The sequence below is a fragment of the Triturus cristatus genome, chromosome 4_2, assembly GCF_964204655.1.
Source record: "Triturus cristatus chromosome 4_2, aTriCri1.1, whole genome shotgun sequence".
In the NCBI taxonomy this organism is placed as follows: Eukaryota; Metazoa; Chordata; class Amphibia; order Caudata; family Salamandridae; genus Triturus; species Triturus cristatus.
In genome coordinates, this window is record NC_140586.1 from 184,939,503 (window position 1) to 184,966,202 (window position 26,700).

The 26,700-nt window shown below is 44.8% G+C and overlaps 1 protein-coding gene across 1 annotated transcript in view; it reads right to left on the minus strand.

The window, feature by feature from the left end:
- L3MBTL2 (L3MBTL histone methyl-lysine binding protein 2) overlaps positions 1–26,700 on the minus strand; it is a 344,052-nt gene that overhangs the window by 203,128 nt on the left and 114,224 nt on the right. The gene's annotated exons all lie outside the window — the stretch shown is intronic.

A 26,700-nucleotide genomic window follows, 5' to 3' on the forward strand; every position in this document is an offset into this window, starting at 1 on the left:
TGGTGTGGCGTAAATGTAATCTCCAAATGTCACTGAGTAAGCAAAGCGAGTGACACAAACTAAGACAAGGGGGTTCCAGGCTAAAGGACATTATCTCCATATTCACTAGGCAGGCAAATGTATGCAGATGGTCTTTATTAGCGTAATCCCACATTTACTTTACATTAGTGTAATCAGAAGGCGTGGGAATGCAAATTGTGATCACTATATTAAACAAAAATAAATGAGGGAAAACAGTTAATCTTTTCTCATAATTTAGGCAGTTACTACATGCATAGAGTACTGTCTTTTCACTTGCACATTAATTGCATTAGAGTTCTGGTTACTGAAAGTAGGCTATGCATTGGTAGAGACAGTACTAGCTTATTTTGGGTGTAGTTACAGAAGTCTGTGAGTGACAAACTGAAAAAGGCTTTTTTTCCCCAACAGAAAACAAACTAGTTCATAACTTCTAGAAAGCAGCGCTTTAGACAATCTAACATGGTAAATGACATGGTCTGGTCATTAATCAGGCAGAATTTTTTTTTTGCAGAGGGGCTTTACATGCCAATAGCGAGGTCATATTTTAAAGTTTTCTTTTTATTTTACGGTTCTGCTGCACTACCAATATTTCAAATTGGTTCTTTTTCTTCTTAAGATAATGACGTTTTGTACATGATGTTGGACAATAGTTTTGTACCACAGGCCATTGTGACTAGTGAGAGGGGCTGTCCAATTAAATTATTGTGTGTGGTGTATTATGAAGCCATCATGTTACAAGCCTCATGGGAGCAGTCTACCCCACATGCAATACAGCAAAAGCTGAAATAATTATAAAAAAGCAGTGCATTTCAAATCTTAAACACATGGAATAATGCCAGCTGTAACCAGAAAAATATTGCCAATTGTTAAAGATTTAAAATGTACATGACCCCAGATAGAATAAGCACTTTTTTGCTTCATTTTTTTCAACATTGTGCTAATTTTTTTGCTCATTATTAATTCTTCGTATTTTTAGCTCGAGACAAGCATGCCTAAATCAGATTTGCCTATGATCTACTCATTTTCCACAAAGCAATTGGTGAACATGTTACTGATTTAAAAGGCAGTTCTCAAGGTGCCTGTTTCACACGCTCTTTGTTAAATTAGGTCAGTTTGAGTCTGCTCGTGATTTGTCATTAATTGCAGCCCATGCACCCATCTCACAACTCGGTTACTTCTATCTGAAAAAATAACACTGACTGAGTGCATGTTTGGTAGTGCAGCTGCAGGCGCCTTACTTGTCTGCAGTGTGTCGACTTAATGAAGCTTCCTGTGTTTCTCGCCTTCGCCTGACGTTTGCGGTTCTACACAAGCTCAAGTCAGGGGCTTATTCAGTTGTGAAACAGTCTCCTCATTCACGGAATCTTTCAAATTTCCAGGGCACCTCAATTCCTTTCTCAGGAGTTGTTGGCCTCTTCTAGGACTAGCCCTCAGATTGCTCTGCTTCCAAACAAGTAGCTCAGGAGCTACTGGTGGCTCACCAGTATCCTAGAAGTAGCTCCCTGAAGTGCAGCCCAGAACAGTAATCAGAGGGTCTACCCATGTTGAAGAGTGTGCTACACATCTCCGTATTCTTCAAGTGCCCAAAGCTAAACCAATGACAAGGTGACATGCTTACTTACACACACTCACATACAAACGCACGACTGCCTACAGTACCTGCAACACGACCACTTGTCTTCACATTCAATTTAGCAAAATCACATGGATAACGGTCAGTTTGCAGTCACCACTATCAGTTAATCAAGGCGTGTGAAAACTGAGCCAGAAAAGAAAATGACAGCAATAGCTGGACTGGGATCGCTAGAGTGTGGTACTGCTAAACACAGAATATAATCGTACAAGAACCATACATGAGCAATCCTTTTGACAAGAGGAGCAAAGGCTGGACAGAGGGTAGAGACAGGTGGCTTTTTTCAGGCAGTGGGAGAGGTGGGTGCAAGCATATGTGTGTATTTCTTTAGAAGTTTGGGTGCATGTGTACGAATGTATGTGCATTTATGTATGTGTTGGGTCTCTCCTTGTAAGAGATGTTCTCTCCTAGAAGCCATCCCTGGGGTCAGGGAATATCAATTGTATTAAGTGCACCGAATATATGTGGTCCATTTCTGGCAAATTTATGTTTATTTCTGACAATGTTGGTGTATTACTACAATAATGAACTTTAAATATACTCCAGCAAATATATTGCATCCAGAATATATATATATATATATATATATATATATATATATATATATATATATATATATATATAAATAAATAATCTACTGGCAGTCGCCAGTAGATAGTTATAGTTAGGACCTATTTTCCATAGGAAATCCCCAACATTCTATTGGGAATAACTTTGGCGCCGGTTAACGAATCTTCGCGAAATTTTCCAAACTTTTGGCCAGCTCCGCTCCTACCCTGAAGGTTTCGTGGTGATTTGTCAAACGGGGGCCGAGAAAAAAGGGGGGTCCCAAAACGCGTTTTCCCCATGCAATTTCCCATAGGATCTGTTGTCGCAGCTACAGCCCGTACCGCTGAACGGAATGACACCATATTTGGCAAAGAGGTAGTCCTCAGTTCAGACTCGTGCCTTTTGCATAAATGGTGTGAATCTGTTCAGTAGTTCCTGAGAAAATCAGAGTTAAAAGTACATATATATCTATGGCCGGGGAGGATCCGCGCACCCTGAGTGCACCCTCCCGATCGCGTGCTGAATGCTAATTGGCTGTCGAGTGTCTATCTACATTCAAAACCAGGAACTGTTGGCGGCCATTTTCTGCCTCGGTAGAAGCGAGGCTGAAGAAGCAAGGGGAATAAGTGTGTAAAACATATAAAGGGGGCAGAGTGGAAATACTGTGACCCTCTAGAGGTGCTTAGGGGGTCCCAGAAGGACCCCCTGGGGTCCCCTTTTTAAAAAATAAAAAAAAACGGCGAAATGCGCGCATCCTAACGCGTTGGGTGCACGGATTCTCTCGCGTTGGGTGCGCGGATCCAAAAACATGGAAAAAAATAAATAAAATAATGTTTTGAACATATAGTTAAAAACAGATTTTAAAAAATATAAAAAAAATGTTTGAAAAACCCATTAAATTCAAATAATATTTTTTAATTTTTAAAAGAATTAATTGAAAAAATAAGTTTAAAAAATGGTGATAAAAAAGTATTTAAAAAAAAACAATTAATGAAATTGACACACTGAATTTGAAAAATATAGAAATCCAATCAAAATCATTAAACATGATATCTTTAGAGATAAGTTATAGATAGGAATTAGCATTTAAAAAACCTTTGAAATTCTCTGAAAAAACCATATGTTTCATGCACTTTATAGTTTGGAATTGGCATTTAAAAAACCTTTGAAATTCACTGAAAAAAACCAAAGGTTTCAGGGGCGTTAAAGTTAGGAATTGGCATTTAAAAAAACCTTAGAAATTCACTGAAAAAACCATAGGTTTCAGGGGCGTTATAGTTAGCTGGACATTTCCCTCGTACAAAACCCTAGAAATTCCCCCGTTATAGTTAGTTCAGCTAACTATAACTCGCGCGCCCCCGCAATGAACTGCTGATGACGTCACATATTACATCACTCATGACATGGTCAGTGACATCACTGATGACCTCTCAAATGACATCACTGATGACATCACTGATAACGTCATCCATGTGATAAATTAGTGCATCTTCTCACACCCTAATATAACCTTTGATACACCGACTCAAAATTTCAGACGGCCATTTTGAAAACCATAGATACTCCAATAACTACATACCCACTCATTAACTCTTAGGTCTACATACACCTCCACTCACTCACCTGTACAGTCACTCATACTTACAGTCACTCCGTACAAGACTATCATATGCATTTATACACCTATATAGACACTCACACACCGCCAATCATCCATTGAGGTACTGACACACTGTGAGAAAGTGCCCTCTTTCTTGCATGGTATGCCCCCACTTTTTGCTAAATTGCTGAATGTACTTTTACTGAGTGTACCCTGGACTCCTGCCAATCAGGTGCCCAGGGCCTATGTTCCTTCCTTGAAACACACAAACTCCCAATTGGCAAACCCTGGCCACATGTCAGCCCCTAGTAAATGGTACCCTAGGTACCCAGGGCCTTGTGACCAGGGAGGACCCCTAAGGGCTGCAGCACTGATTGTGCCACCCTTAGGGGCCCTGTACCCTTACACACACACACTGCCTTTGCAGGCTGAGTGTCTGGGTACAGGACAAAATGAAGAGTCGACATGGCACACATCTCTGTGTGCCATGCCCAACACCCACACTACCAAGACATATGTCAGTCACCCCTCTGGCTGGGTGCCTTATGCCCATGGTGTGGGCACAGGAGCAGGAGCCCTGTGCCCCTACAGTACCCAGGTCCATTCCCGGGCACTGTAAGTGCAGTGCTGCCATTTCAGAGTACATGGTGCTGAGAGCTCGTCAAACACGAGCTCCACAGCACCATAATGGCAACACTAAAGACTGGGAAGTTTGGTATCAAACTTCTCAGCACATTAAACCCACACTGATGCCAGTGTGAGATTTAATGTACCAAGCACCCCAGAGGGCATCTTAGAGATGCCCTCCTACAACTAACCTATAATCCACGTCTGCTCTGAGGCTGCCCAGGCTGCCACACAGCAGACACGTTGCTGGACCCCTGGGTGGGAGAGCCCCTGCTCTCCCGGACCTGCAACAATGCACATCCTGGGTGAGGTGATAAAACCTCCCCCAGGATGAGCAAAGGGAAGCTTCAAAGGCCTGCCGCCTCTAGGAGTTTCCCCAGGCCACTGCAACCCCCCACTCTGGCGGGAAGCTTGGCCGGAAACCCCATACAAGGACAGGGGATGTGCCAGCCTGCCCCCCCCCACCCCTCAGGTGGGGGAGGCGAGGTGAAGCACATCTCCGGGCTCTCGCCATCTTGAAGATGGGAGGCCCTACCCTATCAGGATTAGGCTACTGCCCCCCTCCCACAGGAGAGGAGCAGGATAGGGGGTGTACCCACCCCAGGACAAGGACCCATTGGTCCCTGGCCTTCACCTACCTGTAACGCCCCTAAATCTAGTATTTAGGGGCACCCTGAACCTTCCTTCCCCAGATTCCAGATTCAAAAACTACAAGAAGAACAAAGACCTGCCCTGCAGCTGCTAAAAAGGGAAGAAGACACCAACTGCTTTGGCCCCAGCCCTACCGGCCTGTTGACTCCCGAACCTGCACCAGCGCGGCATCTCTCGTGGCCAGCAACCTCACCAACCCCGGAGGACCTGGCTACCTTTTGGCTCTAAGCCCCTGGGACTCCCATGAGTAGAGGCTCTACTCAGAAACCTATTTCTAACCCCTGGCAGCAGCCCGGAACCACGAACCCAGTACACTCTGCACCAGCCAAGCCTGGCCAGTGCCGGAGTGGACAAAGACCCTGAGGACGATCCCACGGCGACTGTGACCCCGAGTCCGGCACCCAAGGACCCCCCTCGACATTCTGGAAGAAGCCTGCAGCCTCAGAACAAGGTGCCCCCCCAACCGCGATCAACAGAGGGTAAGATTTCCCGACACCAAAAGGCACCCCTGCACGCGGCGCCCTGCGGCCCCCTGTGCCCAATCCCGGGGTACCCACCTAACCTACAACTACCCAACTTACCCCTCGAAGTGGTGGTGGCACCTGAAGCATCCTCGTCCCCGAGCTTGCAGCCTTTTTCCTAACCGGAACATTCCCATTGATTTCCATTGAGCGCCCGATGGCTCAAAAGCACCCTGCACCCAGCCGCCAGAGTGGCCCTGGCAGTGCAATCTCTACACTAGCCTACTTCCCCACTTGCCTTGAGTGAGTGACCAGGAGCCCAGCTCCCACAGCCGCGTGGCCTGCTAGTCAGCAGCCACCAAACCAGGCCCCCCCTATTCCTCATAGGTTAACATTGGGCCTCTCTCTCGCTGCACCCGGCTGCCCTAGAGCCGCTGAGGGTGAACTAACTGTGCCTATCTGACCTTGGGGGACCCCCGAGTCTATGCCCAGAACCTCACCTTTGCCAGTCGAGAACTTACCTGAAAACCGCTAACTCTATTTTCTACATAGGGTAACATTGACTGGCTTTTTCTTGAAATTTCGTCTAAGTGTGGACTTTTCAAATCTTCAAATATTCACTAAAAATCAGCCGAGCGACAAAAACTCACCTGTTCTCAGGTGGGCTCACAGTGCTGGATCTTGGTGCCCAGCACTAGCTCGGAAGAATACTCGCATCTATACTTACCAGTAACCCAATTTTCTCCCATAGGAAACCATTGACTGCTTTTCTGTGAAATTTCTTCTAAGTGTTGATTTCTGCAATTTCTAAATATTCCTCAAAAATCGTATAACATCTGAAAACGTAATTACTTACCTGTTTTTGATAAAGACCCCAGTACTGGGTCTAGGTACCCAGTCCTGGATTACAAAAGTAACGATAACTTACTGTACCTGTAACCTATATTTCCTTCCATAGGGAATCATTGATTGTTTGCTCTGAAATATTTTCTAAGTGCTCACTTTTGAAATAGCTAAATATTAGTTAAAAATCAGTACAGTACCAAAGTCGACTTTCAACAGCTGATTCTGAGAACTGACCCAGGACTGGATCTAGGATCCAAGCCTGGAATTACAAAAGGAATCTGAAAGTAATCTGTTGCATATAATTTGAATTTATCATTGAGCTCAATGTATTGTGTTTAGGAATAGAGTTGCCTACTGCAACTATTTGTAACTGTTTACTAAAAAGTCTACTGCATATACAAAAGTATTTTTTATGAAACATCTCTTGTCGAGAAAGTATATTTTAATTCCAAGTGTTGGTTCTAAAATAAAACAAGCATATATTTTTTTATATACAAACCATTGGCCTAGAGTTCAGTTATTGAGTGTGTGGAACTATTTGCTGACTGAGTGTGTACAACAAATGCTTTACACGTCCTCTGATACTGCCTTACTGCTCGACCAGGCTACCACTTTGGAGAGTAAGGTTATATCTAACTTTAACCTCTGTTAAACCCTTGGGGTCTGTGGACTCTGTACACCCTGTACCTATTAAGGAACAGTATATACAGAGCCACTTTCTCACACACACCTAGTCAGTCGTGCAAATAATTAAACAGTTCAATTTACTCACCTACTGTTAAACACACTCAAGTTCACTTACTCATAAAAATAATAGCAAATTCTGAAGCTCTTATACAATTACTAACACAAGCACACACTCATCCATACAGCCACTCCCGCAATCACACACTCTCACATATAGATAGTTATATACTCTTACACACATATACACTGCGTTTCACATAGGTAGTTACTGATACATGTACCACTGAGATATACATTCAATCACTAACACAGCCATACACACACTCACCCACCCATGCAGTCCATCACAGATGCACTCTTAAAACCATGCACCCATAGAATCACCCACTCACACATCTATGCACAGAGTCATACACACCCTACCCACACAAACACTCAGGCACCCGTACAGATACTCAGACAACTAATCAATAACCCATATAGACACACACATAGCTATTCACAAAACTATGCAGCCGCTTATACACCAAAAGACAGACAGATACAGACATTCACACAGTTTAGTCACTAGTCTGCAGTAAGATACGTTTAATGACTCACTTATAGAGTCAGTCACGCACCTCCTAAATCATCCATTCACACACTTATACACCCACTCATTCTTCCATAGGTTTTTCCATATATATATATATATATATATATATATATATATATATATATATATATATATATATATATATATATATTCACTGAAAAAACCATAGGTTTCACACATGTTATAGTTAGTGGAAATTTTACTGATAAAAAACCAATGAAATTGCCCCGTTATAGTTAGCGCAGGCAACTATAACTCACGCGACCGCAATCCTCTGCTGATGCTAATACTGTATTTAGACACTTATTTGCCCATGTCTTCTTCCATACATTTTTAGCTATACATATATTACAAATATTTTTTTTTCATAAAGACACATATGTCATCAGCAGAGGATTGCGGTCGCGTGAGTTATAGTTGCCTGCGCTAACTATAACGGGGCAATTTCATTGGTTTTTTATCAGTAAAATTTCCACTAACTATAACATGTGTGAAACCTATGGTTTTTTCAGTGAATTTGCAAGGTTTTTTAAATGCTAATTCCTAACTATAACGTGTGTGAAACCTATGGTTTTTTCAGTGAATTAGTACGGTTTTTTAAATGCTAAGTTTTTTTCCCTTATAATAAGCCCTGTACATTTGGTGGCCTACGGCCACCAAAAGCACAGGGGGTGGGGTAAGTGTGGATAGTGTTTTTTTCCATTGTAATAAGCCCAGCACATTTGGTGGCCTTCGGCCACCAAAAGCACAGGGGGTGGGGTAAGTGTGGATAGTGTTTTTTTTATTTTTATTTTTTTACCGTACGCTTACCGTAAGCGTACGGTAAGCGTACCCCGCGAAATTGCCGAAAAAAAAATAAAACCGTTTTTGCACTTGGGGGATGTTTGGGGACTCCCTCAACATGACTATGTGGGAGGGAGTTGTCAAAACAGCCCCTTTACATGTTTTTGGGCTTCCGATTTTAAAAATCTCTCTCAGTGCGAGAGACAAAATGGCGGCCGCCGCTTCCTGGCTTCGGCCGATTCGAATGTTTACTAAGATCTAAGAGCCAATCAGAATCGCGCTCGCGCACGCCACCGTACGCTTACCGTAAGCGTACGGTAAGCGTACCGTAAGCTGGCTCAGATATATATATTGATTTAAAGGCTATTTTCTCAGAATCTACTGAACAGATTTACACCAAACCTACAAAAGGCACTTCCTTGACCTAGGGACTACCTCTCTGCCAAATTTTGAGTAATTCTGTTCAGCCATTCGGGCTGTAGCTCGTTCTAAAGGTCCTATGGAAAAATGCATGGGAAAAACGCGTTTTGGGACCCCCCTTTTATCTCAGCCCCCGCTTGACGAATCCCCCCGAGACTTTCAGGGTAGGAGCGGAGCGTAGCGCTCCACCTATTTTGAGAAATTCGCGAGGATTCGTCGACCGGCGCCAAAGTTATTCAAAATAGAATGTTGAGGTTTTCCTATGGAAACGTGGTCCTAACTATAACTACCTACTGGCTATCGCCAGTAGGTAATATATATATATATATTAAACATATTTAAACTTTACAGAAACACACAGTCACTGGATGACGTCATCAGTGATGTCATTTCAGATGTCATTTCAGATGTCATCAGTGATGTCACTGACCATGTCATGAGGGATGTAATATGTGACGGTTTTGTACGAGGGAAATGTCCAGCTAACTAGAACGCCCCTGAAACCTATGGCTTTTTCAGTGAATTTCTAAGGTTTTTTAAATGCCAATTCCTAACTATAACTCCCCTGAAACCTTTGGTTTTGTCAACCATAGGTTTCACACATGTTATAGTTAGGTGGACATTTCACTCGTAAAAAAACAATGAAATTCCACCGTTATAGTTAGTTCAGATAACTATAACTCGCGCGCCCGCAATCCAGTGCCCTTGACGTCACATATTTCATCACTCATGACATGGTCAGTGGCATCACTGATGACATCACTGATGACATCACTGATGACATCATCCTTGTGATAGAGTGGCGGTCGCGCGAGTTATAGTTATCTGAACTAACTATAACGGTGGAATTTCATTGGTTTTTTACGAGTGAAATGTCCACCTAACTATAACATGTGTGAAACCTATGGTTTAAGTGAATTTGCAAGGTTTTTTAAATGCTAATTCCCAACTATAACGTGCCTGAAACCTATGTTTTTTTTTAAGTGAATTTGTACGTTTTTTTAAATGCAATTTTTTTTTAATGTTTTTTTTTTTTATAGTTTTTCACCGTGCGCGCACCCCGCGATTTTTAAAGAAATAAAATAAAATGTTTTTTCACCCTTCGGGGTCCTTTAGGGACCCCCTGACAAAGGCTAGGGGGTCAGGAACTCTCTACCCTGCCCCCTTTTCACGTTCGCCACCTCTCTTTTTCACTCTCGCACCCACAACAAACAAAATGGCGGCCGACACTTCCTGATTTCGACCGATTCGAACGTTGACTGACATGTAACCACCAATCAGAATTACGCTCGCGCACGGTGCGCATAGGGTGCGCGGATCCTCCCTGGCCATAGATATTTATGTGCTTTAACTGCAATTTTCTCAGGAACTACTGAACAGATTGACTCCATATATGCAAAAGGCACTTCCCTGACCTGAGGACTACCTCTCTGCCAAATTTCAAGTAATTCTGTTCAGCCGTTCGGGCTGTACCTTCGACTAAAGGTCCTATGGGAAAATGCATGGGGAAAACGTGTTTTGGGACCCCCCTTTTTTCTCGGCCCCCGCTTGACGAATCACCCCGAGACTTTCAGGGTAGGAGCTGAACGGAGCGCCCCATTAGAATTTCGCGAGGATTCGTGAACCGGCGCCAAAGTTATTCAAAATCGAATTTTCAGATTTCCTATGGAAACACGGTCCTAACTATAACTATCTACTGGCGACCGCCAGTAGATCGTAGAATATATATATATATATATATATATATATATATATATATATATATATATATATATATATAAATATAATATATATATATATATATATATATATATTCTACGATCTACTGGCGGTCGCCAGTAGATAGTTATAGTTAGGACCGTGTTTCGTTTTCCCCATGCATTTTTCCATAGGACCTTTAGACACAGCTACAGCCCGAACGGCTGAACAGAATTACTTGAAATTTGGCAGAGAGGTAGCCATAAGGTCAAGGAAGTGCCTTTTGCAGGTCTGGTGTAAATCTGTTCAGTATTTCCTGAGAAAATAGCATTTAAATCAATATATATATCTATAGGCGCACTCCGAGCGCGTACCGTAAGCTTACCGTACGCGCACGCCGCCGTGCACGAGCGCGATTCTGATTGGTTGTTAGATCTTAGTAAACATTCGAATTGGTCGAAACCAGGAAGTGTCGGCCGCCATTTTGTCTCTCGCAGTCTGAGGGGGTGAAAAACAAAGGTGGAGAACGTGAAAAGGGGGCAGGGTGGACAGTTCCTGACCCCCTAGCCTTTGTCAGGGGGTCCCAGAAGGACCCCCAAGGGCAAAAATGAATTTTAATTTTTTTTCAAAAAATCGCGGAATGCGCGTAGCGTACGCGCACGGCGTAAACGGAAAAATTCCGCGAGAAAAATTCTGCGAACTTCGCGCTCCGTACTTATGATGTACGGAGCGCGTAGCGTCAGCTTACCGTACGCGCATCGTATCACGTAAGCGCACCGTACTTATGACGTACGGAGCGCGTAGCGTCAGCTTACCGTACGCGCACGGCAAAAAATGCATAAAAAAAAAAAATACTAGTTTCAAGAGTTGTAGAAGATAATAACTGTGATGTACAACTGTATGTAAACATTAATTTTTAAAAAATTAACCATTCCATAATGCAGGATATAGTACATATATTATTTTATACATAGGTTGGATATTATTTTTTACCAAAAATCTCAACAAAAAAAATTTGCATTTAAAAAACCGTACAAATTCACTGAAAAAACCATAGGTTTCACACATGTTATAGTTAGCAGGACATTTCACTCGTGAAAAACCAATGAAATTCCCCCGTTATAGTTCGTGCAGGCAACTATAACTCACGCGACCGCAATCCTCTGCTGATGACGTCAAATATTACATCACTGATGACATATGTGTCTTTCTGAAAAAAAAATATTTGTAATATATGTATAGCTAAAAATTAATGGAAGAAGACATGGGTAAATAAGTGTCTAAATACAGTGATGTAATATTTGACGTCATCAGCAGAGGATTGCGGTCGCGTGAGTTATAGTTGCCTGCACTAACTATAACGGGGGAATTTCATTGGTTTTTCACGAGTGAAATGTCCTGCTAACTATAACATGTGTGAAACCTATGATTTTTTCAGTGAATATATATATATATATATATATATATATATATATATATATATATTACCTACTGGCGGTCGCCAGTAGGTAGTTATAGTTAGGACCCTGTTTCCATAGGAAATCCGCAACATTCTATTTGGAATAACTTTGGCGCCGGTCGACGAATCCTCGCGAAAGTTTCAAAATAGGTGGGGCGCTACGCTCCGCTCCTACCCTGAAAGTCTCGGGGGGATTCGTCAAGCAGGGGCCGAGAAAAAGGGGGGGTCCCAAAACGCGTTTTCCCCATGCATTTTTCCATAGGACCTTTAGACACAGCTACAGCCCGAACGGCTGAACAGAATTACTTGAAATTTGGCAGAGAGGTAGCCATAAGGTCAAGGAAGTGCCTTTTGCAGGTCTGGTGTAAATCTGTTCAGTATTTCCTGAGAAAATAGCATTTAAAAGCATATATATATGTGGGCGGAGCCTAACCCCACATCTCATCCTGAGATCTGATTGGCTGTCAGCACTTCATCCAAGAAGTGTTGGCAGCCATCTTGGGACCAATATACATGATAGCACCTCATTAAAAAGCATTGCAGTTAATAGAAGGTTTTAAGACTTTAGTTACATTATAAATCATTTGTTGATGGTACCATACTCATTTTAGGAATTGTGGTATGTTCTAAGGTGATTTCACCATGTGAAAAAGCCTTCTGCTGGGATATCATGATTGAGAGAAAAATATTTTCTCATGCTTTTACCACAGAGGTTTGGAAGGTGATCTATAGGCTAAACTGAGAGCTTATTTTCTGTAAATTCACATTATCTTTCTCAGTCATGTGAGAATGAAGTCTGACATTCTCAGTAAAACATGTACATCCAACAAGGGCAGAGACTGTCAGTTGATTCCTTTGTGTTCTACTGCAGCTTCCCAGAGTGTTCCAAAGAACTACTAGAGCGCTAACAGTCCTACTTATGATAAACGTATGGCACACCTGAAGCCATCTTGCTTGGATTAAAGTGGTAACTCTTAAAACATTTAATTTAAAAAGGAACAAAATGAGGGGGTTCATTTTTCCATAAAAAGTATGATTAGTGCTGCAGAAAGAAAAATTAGGGCACATTTTGAGTGACTTCTCAAATCCTCTTCTATTTCATTAAAAAATTCTGACATGCAGACTGAAACATGCACTTTCAATACCAGCAGCAGTTTTCCCTGGTGAGCAGTAGCTTTACTACAGTGATCTAATGAGCAAAAAGAGTGCTAACATTCTGAATTTATGGCAAATGTGTGACACATCTGAATGCCTTCTTGATGGAATCAAAGTAAAAAACTGAAAGTATTTCCTACTGAGGAGACTGCAGTAAATGAGGAAATTAGGAAACTTCATAACAAATAAGTCTCCCAAGATGGCCACCAGAGACAAAAGAGCCCAAATGTAGCCCAAATATCACCCAGATGTAGCCCAAGTATAGCCCAATGACAGAATGTCCCAGAATGTTCTTAAAAACAACTAGAGCGCTTACTGTCTTCATTATGACACAACTATGGCACACCTGAAGCCATCTTGATTGGAATAAACTGGTAACACTTAAAACATTTAATTTAAAAAGGAACACAATGAGGAGGTTCATTTTGCCATAGAAATTATGATTAATGCTGAAGAAAGAAAATGAGGGCACATTTTGAGTGACTTCTCAAATCCTCTTCTATTTCATTAAAAAATTCTGACATGCAGACTGAAACATGCACTTTTAATACCAGGAGCAGACTTCCATGGTGCAGTAGTTTTACTACAGTGATCTAATGAGCAACTAGAGTGCTAACATTCAGAATTTATGGCAAATGTGTGACATATCTGAATACCTTCATGATGGAATCAAAGTAAAAAACTGAAAGCATTTCCTACTGAGGAGACTGCAGTACATGAGGAAATTAGGAAACTTCATAACAAATAAATCTCCCAAGATGGCCACCGGAGACAAAAGAGCCCAAATGTAGCCCAAAATCACCCAGATGTAGCCCAAATATAGCCCAATGACAGAAGTGTGCAAAACACTTATTATTTTGTGTTTTTGCAGTGTTATATAGTGCAGACTTGTCAGGTATTGGAGTGCTTTACATGAGCATTGGTTACATCACACAAGAACAAATTCATTTTGGTTGTAGACATGGGGAGACTAAGTGATTTGACCAGAATCACAGAATGTCGAGCTGAAGCAGAAACTTCAACCTGGTTCCCCAGTTGCAAAGTCTGCAGTTCTGGAAGTAACACCACATCCTCTCCCCTAAGTGCAACATTTAATCAAGTGGTCAACTGGATAAAAAAACATAAAGATAACAAATAATTTAAAAGTGCTTTGTCGCTATTTGAAAACTCAGAAAATATGTCCTTATTTTAGTCTTTTAGAGCACTAACCATAATTTTGATGCCAATAAGACCCTCTCATATATGTAATTTCTAAAGGAAATGCTCTAGGTATTACAGTTTTGATTACATCAAGATGATGTCAGGCGTTCCACACTTTTGTAATAAATATAGAATGTTAGCAATCTAGTTGTTCATTAGGATACTGTTGAGAGGCAGAGGCCAGGGGCACGGACTCTGAAAATTGAAGGCAGGTAGGAGGGTGCAAAGGCAACAATTTAACCACACTGAGCAGGCAGGAAGGGCCGTGGAAGCACAACAGACTATGGAGGGCAGTGGAAAGCGGGGCAGGGGCAACAAACCAACAATACAGGACTTGCAAGAGAGGCTGTTGGAGGGAAGATCTATTACGGGTCAAGGAAGCTAGGGGCGGTCCCCAGATCCCCGGGAGCCACCACAGAACCGAGCAGGAGAGTGAGTCAGGGACAAAAGGGGCACCTTAATTTGAGCCGGGGTGCCTAGGAACGCTTGCTCCAAAAATGAAGAAAACAGACATATGAGACATGGAATTGGAGGCAGAATACAATGGCAGTTTAATGAGAAGATGCAACTTCAAAGAAACCGCAGAATAGAGACATAAAGTACAAAATACAGAATCCAGATAATCATACAGCTGTCATAATATTCTCTGTATCTCAATTAATGTACTGACAGAGAGAGAGAGAGAGAAAACACATCTATAAATGCATCATGAGAAACAAGTTACACCAAGGAAAATGTTACCTAGGAACACTCACGTTTACTCTTAGAGCAAGCATTCCTGCAATTACAATACAAAATCTTTTAAATGCAAAAGTAAAGAGAACAATGGTTAAACATAACATGACGTTTCATATAGGTAAAATAGAATAAGATACTTCAAGCAAAGCAGAGCAAGACATTTTAAGCAAAGGAAGACAAGAGCTCCCAGCTCTTGGGGAAAACCTGCACTGCCTGTTAACCTACATACAGACGGCGAGGTAGTCCGTCCATATCTGTGGGTGCTCCCTTTTTATATCATTTTGTGGGCTCCTTTGCACGCTACATCTACCTACGTATGCTACCCAAAAGCTTCGTCTGCAGATTTTACCAGACATTTCGTCATTTACCCACTTAATGCTGACAATGGACTGGGTGAAAAGGTCAGTCTCTCAGGCCAATCGCTTATCGTAAGTTCCATAGAGCAAGCAGAAAATAATGGGTATTGTACGGGAATTCAATATATTCATGTATAAAATCTCCTCAGTTCTCCTAACTTGACGCTCTGCGGTTGCCACTTCCTTAAAAGCGGGAAACCTGCCCAGGAAGCAAGTACCAGTCCAGGATGCAGCCTACTGTATGTCGACAGCTTCAGGGGGATGTTGAACTTTGATACCGAGCACGGAGCACTCGGGTAGGGTGGGGGCTACTAGTTTGGATCAGAAGGCCTCGCAGACCTGCCTTCAGACTGCTATACACTAAAATTGCAGAGCTATGGTCAATTTAACAAAGAGGCCTACATATTGAACAGAAGGGCCTACACAGGGGTTTTATGCTGGCTGAGTGGTAAGGATGTCTCAGGATAATTATATAGCAACACAGGACCCGCTGGTCAATTTAATACGGCCTACAAATGCAGCTGGCAGGGCAAGGACAAGGGTCTCATACTTCAGGTGTGGACAGAACGGGTCAGGGGCCCCCTGTGATACAAAATCTACCCTCCTTCAAGGCTGTGGCAATGTAATAGACCATTGTGGGCAGAAGGAAGAGGCAATGGTAGTACAACCATACATGCCAACAGACCCGATTCAGCCAGGAAACGTCCAATGTTTTTAAGCTCAAATGGGCTTTATTTGATCTGTCTCCTGTCTACAATATCCTCTTTTTCAATGTAACTCAAAGGGGAAAATCAATACCCCAGTTTTTTTTCAAAATCTCCCTCTTACCAAGTTCAAAATGTTCGCAAGTATGGTACATTGGATCATGGAAGGAAATGGGATAGGGACATGGACTTGGATAACAGAGGACAGGAGGGACATGGAGAGGTGCACCAAACTGACCCTGCAGGGCAGGCATCAGGGTTTGCAGCAGCACAATACACCACATAGGGCATGCAGGACGGGAGTGCAGCACAACAATCCATAGAAAGCAAGAGGGAGGGGACAGGACCATGCACATGGACAACAGAGAACAGAGGGGCAAGAGGCAATGGTAGCTAGCTGACCATAATAGACAGACAGGAGAGAAAGCTGCAGCATAACAGACCATAAAGGGCAGGAGGGACGGATCAGGGGCATTACAATGGAACAGGCAAGCCAGGAGGGAGGGAGTAGGGCTGGGGGCAAGGGGGCAGGGCAGGAGCAGCAAGATAGCCATGGATGTCAGGCAGGATGGGCACTAGAAGCAAGACACACCATGAAGAGCAACAGTGAGACTGTGATGGCATACACACAGACCATGGAGGGAAGGTGGGAGGGGGTCAGGGGCAGCTAACTGACCACACAGGGAAGGTGGGAGGGGCCATGGCAGCACAGAAGACCATGCATGGCAAGTGGGAGGGTTAGTGGCAGCACAATGGCTATGATGGGCAAGAAGGAGGGTGGAGGGGCATGCACAAAGGACGATGGAGGATAAAAGGGAGGGTCAGGACCTGTTCACAGACAAGAAAGTTCAGGGGAAGGGACCTCACAACAGACCACACGGGGCAGGCAGGAGGAGCAGTTGCAGCACAACAGACCAGGGAGGGCAGAAGGGTGTGGCAGTACAATGGACCATGTAGGACAGGAGGAAGAGGATAGGGGCATGGCATGTGGACAGGCAGGGTGGAGGTGGCAGGGACAGGTTACAGTCATCTGACAATGCTAGGCAGGTGGGAGGGGAGTGGCAGCTCAACAGAACACTCAGAGTAGATAGGAGTGGCAGGTCCATGGGACATGGTGGGCAAAAAGGATGGAGCAGGGGCATGCACAAAGACATCGGAGGGCAGGGGGAAGGAGAATAGGGGCAGCAAGCTAAGCACAGAGTTTAAGCAGGAGGTCAATGATGGGGCATAGAATTGGGCAATGGAGGGCAGGAGGAGTGGACTGGTACATCATACTAAATTGAGGGCAGTGGCAGCACATCAGACCATGCATGGCAGGAGGGAGGAGGCTAGTCCATGGATTCACACAACAGAGGATAGGGAGGAAGGGGATGGGGCAGCAAGCTAACTGTTCAGAGAAGGCGGGTATTAGGAACTTTATTGTTTTTAAAACATTGTGTCTGTGCGAACTACTTAAAATATGAACAAGTATGCAGCATAATCTCACTTTTATTCAGGAAGAAGAGGACGTTTGTGACTGTGACTCCGGGCTCACTTGGCAGAAACACCCCCTGACCCTCCACCCCCTATCGCAAAATGTAATGCCCGTGAAAAGGGTAGGTGAACACAGTGTTATATAGAACATAGTCCTGAGAGCACGATTGAAAATGAAAACTAGATATAGTGTATGGTATAAACTATGCACCAAAAAGTGTGATATAAGATGAACCGGGCGTGAAATATAATATGCAATACATTGTGCGCAATGACAGATTCATTGGAGAGCGCGAGATAGCACAGGCACTAGCGCGTGCTATGCGATATGCGCCTTGGAGTGTAATATGCACAGGGCAGTGTTGTGTAACCTAACTAGTCTCTAAAGTTGTAATATAAAATATGTGCTGGGGAGTGTAACGTTGCATATGCACTGTGACAAAGATATGGATCCCAGATTGTAATATGTATGGCATAGCACTGTGCGTTATAACATAGGCATCGAGAAAGGCACGTTAGATGGGGCAATATAACCCGTGCGAAGACAAGTGTGGCATGACATATTCACGGGGTGGTGTTACAGTGCACATGGGCTAGAGAGTGTCATAGCATATGCACTAGCTAGTGGAATACAACACAGAGGTGTGTGGCACTCGGCAGGCAATGGTGGGTGTAACACAGCATTGGGCTCTGTCAGGAGCACGCTGTGACTCTCAAGTGATGTTCGTCCCCTTTCCAGAGAGTAAAATAAAAAGTATTACACATCCGGCAGTGGATGTGTGTTTTATTAACCGTGAGGGGGGTTTCTTGCATAGTTTTGGTCGAATTTTTGTCGAATCCCCTTTGAATGGCTTGGTGTGCATGTGTATTAAATGTGCCCGTCAATAGCTACCCATGTTTGTATAAATAAACGACAAGGGTGTCTACCAGGATTAGGCACGGTAGGGCATCAAACATGTCAGAGCTTCACTAGTGGTGTAAGGAATATGCTACTTACCAGTATGCATCTGTTCTTGGCATGTAGAGCTGCAGAGTCACACACTGAGGATAAGATCGCCATCTGGTGTTGGGCTCGGATGATTGCAGGTTGTTGTTGTCTTCGGAAGAAGCCTTTGGTCACGAGGTTGGTGACTCCTCCCCTGGACAACAGTGCGCATGGGCATCCACTCCATCGGCAGATTGTTTTTCGCCATGATGGGAAAAGATGGAGTATATAGAAAAGAAAGAAAGGATGTCCATGTGTAATGTCTAAGTAAGACGGATGCTGGAACAGATACAGGTCCCGGGGAGGCGGGCGGGCGTGTGTGACTCTGCAGCTCTACATGCCAAGAACAGATGCATACTGGTAAGTAGCATATTCCGTTCGAGGCATATGAGCTGCAGATCACACACTGAGGATAGATTATACAGCAGTGCTCCCCTTAGCGGTGGTCGCCTGTATCCGTTGCAGCAGCTTGAAATAAAGTTTTTAGGACAGCCTGGCCCACGGAGGCCTGTTGTTTGGCCTGCACGTCAACACAATAGTGTTTAGTGAAGGTATGCGTGGTAGACCATGTGGCTGCCTTGCAAATGTCTTCTAAGGGAATATTGCCTAAGAAGGCCATAGAAGCCCCTATTTTACGCGTGGAGTGCGCCCTAGGGGGAACTGTAAGTGTACGTTTAGCCTTGAGGTAGCATATTTGGATGCATTTAACTATCCACCGGGCTATTCCTGATTTGGAGATCGGGTTGCCTTTGTGTGGTGGCGCGAAAGCAACAAAGAGTTGTTTTGTCTTTCGAAAAGGTTTTGTCCTGTCGATGTAATAAAGCAAGGCTCTTTTAACATCTAAGGTATGTAGGGCCCTTTCAGCTACCGAGTCTGGATTTGGGAAGAAGACCGGTAGTTCTACTGATTGGTTAAGGTGGAAAGGGGAAATCACTTTTGGAAGAAATTTAGGGTTTGTCCTAAGAACCACTTTGTTACGGTGTAGTTGTAAGAAAGGTTCCTCGAGTGTAAGGGCTTGTATTTCACTTACTCTGCGGAGGGAAGTGATTGCGATAAGGAAGGCTACCTTCCATGTTAGGAATTGCAATTCACATTTGTGCATCGGTTCAAATGGGGGACCCATGAGTCTTGTTAGAACCACATTGAGATTCCACACTGGTGCAGGTGGCAATCTTGGGGGAAGAATTCTTTTGAGACCTTCCATAAACGCTTTGATGGCTGGTACCTTAAAAAGGGACAGGTGTTGCCTATTTTGCAAGTAGGCTGCCAAGGCTGCTAGGTGTAAACGTATAGAGGAATACGCTAGATTGCATCTTTGCAAGTGTAGTAGATAGCAAATGATGTTTTGGATGGAAGCATCCAATGGATGTATGTCATTATTAGCGCAGTAGATGGCAAATCGTTTCCATTTAGCGGCATAACACGCTCTAGTAGTAGGTCGTCTGGCTTCCTTTATGATATTCATACAGTCTGGAGGGAGATTGAGGTAACCGAACTCTAGGACCTCAGGAGCCAGATCGCTAGGTTCAGTGTTTGAGGATCTGGGTGTCTGATTTCTCCATGGTTCTGGGTTAATAGATCCGGGGAGAGGCGTAGCTTTTGATGTGGAACTAAAGATAGTTCCAGAAGTGTGGTGAACCACGGTTGACGTGCCCAAGTGGGAGCCACTAGTATTAGTGTTAGTGACTGTTGTTTCAGTTTGCGTACCACAAATGGAACTAGTGGGAGAGGCGGAAAGGCGTACGCAAATCTGCCTGACCAGTTCATCCATAGGGCATTGCCCTTCGACTGTGGGTGTGGAAACCTGGCGGCGAAGGTTGGGCATTTTGTGTTTTCGGGAGTGGCGAACAGGTCTATGTCTGGTTGTCCCCACTTTTGGAAGAAGGGGAGTAGAACCTTGGGGTGTAGTTCCCATTCGTGGATCTGTTGTGTGTGGCGACTTAGGAGGTCGGCCACTTGATTGTGGATCCCTGGGAGATGTTCTGCTAACAGGTAGATGTTCTGGGGAATTGCCCATCTCCAGATTTGCTGTGCCAGTTGGGACAGTTGGAGAGAGTGTGTCCCTCCCTGTTTCTGTATATAATACATTGTCGTCATGTTGTCTGTGCGTATGAGGACAGTTTTGTTCTTTAGGTGAATTTGAAAGGATTTTAGTGCTAGGAACACTGCTAAGAGTTCCAGGTGGTTGATGTGGAGCAGTTTTTGTTGGCTGGTCCATCTGCCCTGAGTGGTATGGTGAAGGAGGTGGGCTCCCCACCCCGTGAGAGATGCGTCTGTAGTTAGCACAACTTGTGGAAGAGGCTCTAAGAACGGTCTCCCTTTGGACAGGTTGATGGTGTTCCACCATTTCAGTGATCGAAGTGAGCGACTGTCCACCAACACCAGATCGGTAAGTTGTCCGTGAGCTTGGTTCCACTGTTGTGCTAAGCATTCCTGTAAGGGACGCATTTGAAGTCGTGCGTGTGGGACTATGGAGATGCATGACGCCATCATGCCTAGGAGCTGCATGAACACTCTTGCTGGAAGAGATGGATGAGTTTGAAATTGAGAGATGAGATTTTGTATACTGGCTATCCTGGCTGTGATGGGATAGGCAATGGCTTTGGATGTATCTATGGTTGCTCCTAGATACTGATGTAAGTGGGAAGGTTGTAGGTGGGATTTGGGGTAGTTGATAGTGAATCCCAAATCGTGGAGAGTTTGAATCGTGCGATGAGTGTGGAGAACGCATTTTTGGTATGTATTGGCTTTTATGAGCCAATCGTCCAGATAGGGGAAGACATGGATCTGTTGTCTTCTGAGATGCGCTGCCACGACTGCTAGGCACTTGGTGAACACTCTGGGTGCTGTTGTTACTCCGAATGGGAGAACTGTAAATTGATAGTGTTGCCCATCTACCACAAATCGTAGATATTTTCTGTGAGCGGGATGCATAGGGATGTGAAAGTATGCGTCCTTGAGGTCCAATGTGGCGAGGAAGTCTCCCTGTTGTAAAAGTGGGAGGACTTGTTGGAGAGTGGTCATGTGAAAATGATCCGAATGTATATACTGGTTTAGTAGTCTGAGATCCAGTATGGGCCTTAGTGTTTTGTCCTTTTTGGGAATGAGGAAGTATAGAGAATATACCCCTTTTCCCTGATGTTGAAGGGGGACTGGTTCTATCGCATGTTTTTGTAACAGGGATTGAACTTCTTGTTTGAGGAGAGAGAGATGATGCGAGGACATTGGACGTTGTTTGGGCGGTATGTTTGGGGGGGATTGTATGAGTTCGAGGCAGTAGCCAGACTGGATAATTTGTCTTACCCACCTGTCTGTGGTGATGGAAGTCCAGACAGGCAGGAATTGTTGGAGTCGCCCCCCGACCGGAGTGGAATGGTCTGGGGGGAGTGGTGGCAAGTCACTGTTTGGTGGCTGGTGAGGTGCGGGTGTTGTTGTTGTTGCCCCGCCCTCGACCTTTGTTATTGTTTCCCCTATAACCTCCCCGGAAATAACCTCTGTTAGGGGATGTTTGTCCAGAATTTTTAAAGGTGGACGTGGTCTCAGTTGATGTGTTTTTGGAGCCTCCTCTATAAAAGGAGCGACGAAAGGAACCCCGGTTTTGATGAGACTGCAGTGCTCCCATAGACTTGGCAGTTTCATTATCCTTTTTCATTTTTTCTAATGCAGTATCCACTGCAGGGCCAAATAGCTGCTCTTGGTTGAAAGGTTGAGCTAGAATTGCGGTTTGAACCTCCGGTTTAAAACCGGAAATACGGAGCCAGGCATGTCGTCTGAGTAAGACGCTAGTATTGACCGCTCTAGAAGCAGTGTCTGCTGCATCTAAGGCGCATTTAATGGAGGCATTAGATATTAATTTGCCTTCTTGGATGAGGTCAGAGGCCTGGGACTTAAAAGGTTCAGGCAGATGTTGCATAAGGTCCTCAAGTTGGTCATAATGCGCTCTATCATACCTGGCTAACAGGGCCTGGGTATTCGCAATACGCCAATGGTTAGCCGCCTGCGCGGCGACCCGTTTGCCCGAGGCTTCTAAAAGCTTAGACTCTTTGTCTGGGGGAGGCGTTTCTCCAGTTGTCTGTGAGTTAGCGCGCTTCCTGGCATTTGATACGACTAGGGAGTCTAAAGGGAGCTGGGCCTTAATGTATGCAGGGTCTTGCGGGGCTGGTCGGTACTTTTTTTCGATGCGTGGGTTGAGAACCCTAGCTCGAACAGGGTCCTTAAAGACTTCAGTAGCATGCTTTATAACCCCTTTGATCATGGGCAGTATGTGAACAGTCTTTTGTGACTGCTCAAAGGTATCAAGGAGAAAGTCCTCTTCAAGGGCGTCTGTGTGCATTGTAACGCCGTGGAATGTTGCTGCCCTATTTATAAGTTGGCCGAACCCTAGGTGGTCATCAGGAGGGGAGGGCTTGGAGGGGTAGGTAGTGGGGTCAGGCATGTCAGGTATAGGATAAGACCAGTCATCCATGGGTGCTGGGTCTGGGAACGTAAAAGGGTCGTTTGGATCAACAGGATCATTAAATAAATCAGGGTCCGCCCCTCCCCCTAAGTCATCATTATCATCCTGTGGAGGAGGTGAATGATAGGGAGATGGTAAAGGTAAAGGTAAAGGAGAATCAGGAGGAGGAGGGGGGGACGGGTTAGGAGGTAAAACAGGAGAGGAAGGACGAAGTGGTGAAGTAGCACAGTCCTTTTTCCGTATGGGAGCTGGGGGAGGTGTAGTGTCCAGCTTCCGCTTTTTATATGGGATGGCAGTCACATGTCCCGTGTTAGGATTGATGTAGATCCGCTTCGGAGTAGGATCTGGTCGAAAAAGTTCATCTGGCTCCGAAGGTGGTGTCTGTGACGTCCGCTTCGGGTCTTTATGAGCTTTTTTCGGCGGGGACGCAGTTTTTGGCGTCGACGATTTTTTCGGGTCCGATGGATTTTTCGGAGCCGACTGAGTTTTCGGTGCCGACTGAGTTTTCGGTGCCGACTGAGTTTTCGGTGCCGACTGAGTTTTCGGTGCCGACTGAGTTTTCGGTGCCGACTGAGTTTTCGGTGCCGACTGAGTTTTCGGTGCCGACTGAGGTTTCGGTGCCGACTGAGGTTTCGGTGCCGACTGAGGTTTCGGTGCCGACTGAGGTTTCGGTGCCGACTGAGGTTTCGGTGCCGATGGACTTTCAGGCATCGATGTTGAAGAACGTCTCGGTGCCGGTGGAGACTTCGGTGCCGAGGAACGTTTCTGTGCCGAAGGAGATTTCGGTCTTGGAGCCTGTTTCGGTGCCGACAGTGGGTGTTTGGGTGCCGAGGGTGTTAAAGGCACAATCAGGTGAGGTTTGCTCGAGCCCGAGCCACCCACAGGCTTAGATGTCTTCGGAGCCGGGCCCGAGGGCGGGGCTTCTGAAGAGGATATCCGGTCGCGACTGGGCCCAGCTGGCGGAGTCTTGACCAATGCTTTTTTGGATGGGGCAGGGGCAGGGGGGGTGGTACTCACACGCTGCCCTGGAGTGATGAGGTCATCGGAATCGTCGGCCTCGGACACGATCTCGAGATCTTCGGTGTCGTCTTCGGGAACATCTTGAGCAAAGATGTCCTCCGGTTCTGGAGCTGGTTTGGCCATAATATGGCGTCGAGCTCTTCGGTCCCGGAGGGTCTTCTTCGAACGGAAAGCGGAACAAGCTGGACAGGTGGACTCGTTGTGTTCCGGCGACAGGCAGAGGTTGCAAACCTCGTGGTGGTCACTGTGGGGGAACTTCGCTCCACACTGGGGGCATTTTTTGAAGGGTGTCCTGTCCATCAGCCGCTTCCGGAACCGGTCCGAGTTGATGTCGACGTCGACGGAATGAAGATTAAAGAGTTAAATCGATTGCTGGAAGTTTTCTGCTGGAGCGGAAAAAAGTTCATCCGAACCCAATGGCGGAAAAAAACAATCTGCCGATGGAGTGGATGCCCATGCGCACTGTTGTCCAGGGGAGGAGTCACCAACCTCGTGACCAAAGGCTTCTTCCGAAGACAACAACAACCTGCAATCATCCGAGCCCAACACCAGATGGCGATCTTATCCTCAGTGTGTGATCTGCAGCTCATATGCCTCGAACATACATTCCACGTGGATTCATTGCATGCATAGTCGCCTTTTAATGAATATCACGCATATCGTCATGGTGATAGGTACGTACGGTTTGTCCAGCATGTCCTAGGTGTGTCTATAAATATATATTTTTTAAAAATAATAAAAAACAGTGGCCGGCCCTGGGGATTGGGGTCAAAAAAATATAATTAGGAGACTGGCCCTGGGGGATGGGGTCATCAGGGCCAATAAATTAGAATAAGAAGGGGAACCAAACAGCCCCCCTTCTTAAAAAACTAAAATAAATAAAAGACTGGCATCGTGCCGGAGGCCATGCCCCCTCCGTGCAGCACTCTGCAAACGCGCCCCCAACAGGCATCTCCAGTATGCGCCAGGGAGCTGCGCTGCAGCCAGGTGTTCTGAGGCCAAGCCCCTTTTTACACCTCTCTGCAACGCAGCTCTGTGGCGCTTACTGGAGGTACCTAGTGGTCTAGTTTGACCCTAGGGACCCTTAGGATTCAGGGGGACTTAATCTCTCAACTTAGAACAGCCACAGGGCGCGTTTACACAGTGGTGAAGGGAGGGGACGGGGCCAGAGGTGACGTGTGCAAACACGCACTATGGCACGTTTTAAATTGGGGATATAATTTCCCTTCAATACTGAGGGCCCCTGGGGGCTAACTAGCCCACCAAGTGCTTCCAGTAAGCGCCACTGAGCTGCATTGCAGAGAGGTGGTCCAGGCCGTGCCACTTTTTACACCTCTCTGCAACGCAGCTCTGTGGCACTTACTGGAGGTACCTAGTGGGCTAGTTGGACCCTAGGGACCCTCAGGATTCAAATGAACTTAATCTCCCAACTAAAAATGGACACAGGGCGTGTTTACACAGTGGTGAAGGGAGGGGACGGGGCCTGAGTTAACGTGTGCAAAAACGCCCTGTGGCCTGTTTTAAGAGGTAGTTTTAATCCCCATGCCCTATTATACACTAGGGGCTTACAGAGGAGGTCATGCTAATCACAGGGGGACCCCAACGCATAATGTTCCCTAGTGTATGTAGGTGTTTTCACTGTATTCTAAGTGTCTTTTAACATAGCACTGGCTCTAGGACTGGTTAGTCAGACTCAGTTACCACCAGTATCCGTCTGAAAAAGTTGAGGGTACAGGATGATTTTGCAACAAGGCTTCTTTCTGCTCTTCTTTTTGTTCTTTCTGCACGTTATCCTTCTTCCTGCACTTATCTTCGTATTTGAGGACTTCTGTTGCTTCTTTCTGCACTTCTTTTGTTTCTTTCTGTGCATTTTTTCTTCTTTCTTCACATGTCCTATCTCTGTAGGCATAGTTAGAAATTAGCATTTAAAAAACCTTTGAAATTCACAGAAAAAACCATAGGTTTCAGGCACGTTATAGTTAGGAATTAGCATTTAAAAAACCTCAGAAATTCACTGAAAAAACCATAGGTTTCAGGGGTGTTATAGTTAGCTGGACTTTTCACTTGTACAAAACCATTGAAATTCCCCCGTTATAGTTAGTTCAGCTAACTATAACTCGCGCGCCCGCAATGCACTGCTGATGACGTCACATATTACATCACTCATGACATGGTCAGTGACATCACTCATGACATCACTGATGACATCTCAAATGACATCACTGATGACATCACTGATGACATCATCCTTGTGATAGAGTGGCAGACCTCCTCTCACCCTAATATAACCTTTGATACACACATTCAAAAATAGAGACTAAAATTTTCAAAACAATGGACATACCAATACCAGTTACAACAACCTCTTCAGTAATTCTAAGATCCACATACACATCCACTCATTCACCAACAGTCCTATACAGTCACTCATACATGTACTCACTCATCATATGTACTCATACACCTATACATCCTGTTACACAATGCCACTCATCCATAGAGTTACTCACACACATAGTCACTCATGCTAATAAAGAATCAAACATACATATACTTGCATATACAGTTATACACACACCACCA